We start from the raw sequence: 988 nt of genomic DNA on the forward strand, positions 1-988 counted from the left end.
GTTAAATTCAAGCATTCAAATGATAAAAATCTTTGTCTTCATCTTATGTGTTTTTCAGAAAATTATTTTATTTTAGTTGGAACAATCCAGAACTCATCCTTAACGCCCCACGTCATTTAGTGTTTACAACAGCTGCTCAGTGAGTTTCTTCCAAGCACTTTACAAATCCCCATGTATTCCTTCGTCCTCCCCGTAACGTCAGGTGTCATACCAGTTTTACAAAGAAGAGAAGACAGAGAAAGAACTATAGTAAATTTAAAAAGCCAAAGTTTATTTTTTAAGTAAAAAAGTCAAATTTTACGTGAACACCCTCGGATAAATATAGCAATAAGCAGTAAAGGCTTGGCTCATTAGTAAATAGAGAGGAGCTTGAGATCAAATCCAAACCTGATAAAAACTTACAGCTACAACACACTTCTGCAGGGAAACCCTGCTTCCTGTATGGAAAAACAAGGTGTTCTGACAAAATTAAATCCCTCAATTCACCAACAAAATCATATAATCTAGCAACATAGGACACAGCCCTGAAATTTCTAACAAATACAAGTCAAAGCTTCAGATATGAGTCCCAGAATTTAATCATAGGGGTATGAGCATTGTTATTTATCCTGTGAGCTGGGTTTAGGGCTGATTTGGAGGGAAAAGACAGAAAAACAGGTGCTATATCTGGGCATTTTGTTTTATTAAGCAGTTATATTTGTGGATTTGTGTTTCCCCTTTTAATTCTATCAGTTTCTGCCCCATGTATTTTGAAGATCTGTTATTAAGTACATAATTATTTAGGATTGTTATGTCCTCTTGATGAATTAACTGCTTTAATATTTATGAACTATCCCTCTTTATCGGTGATAATATTCTTTACTCTGAAATCTATTACTTTGTCTTATATTCGTCTATCCACTCCAGACTACATATTTTTGTTGGTGTTAGGATGACATATATTTTTCCATTATTTTACCTTTAAACTATGTGTGTTTTTATATTTAAA

The 988-nt window shown here is 33.4% G+C and overlaps 1 protein-coding gene across 1 annotated transcript in view; it reads left to right on the plus strand.

Annotated features, from left to right (window-relative positions):
* DCC (DCC netrin 1 receptor) overlaps positions 1-988 on the plus strand; it is a 1,232,106-nt gene that overhangs the window by 970,932 nt on the left and 260,186 nt on the right. The gene's annotated exons all lie outside the window — the stretch shown is intronic.

The sequence above is a fragment of the Propithecus coquereli genome, unplaced genomic scaffold (genome assembly GCF_000956105.1).
Source record: "Propithecus coquereli isolate 6110/MARCELLA unplaced genomic scaffold, Pcoq_1.0 Scaffold37, whole genome shotgun sequence".
NCBI classification, from domain to species: Eukaryota; Metazoa; Chordata; class Mammalia; order Primates; family Indriidae; genus Propithecus; species Propithecus coquereli.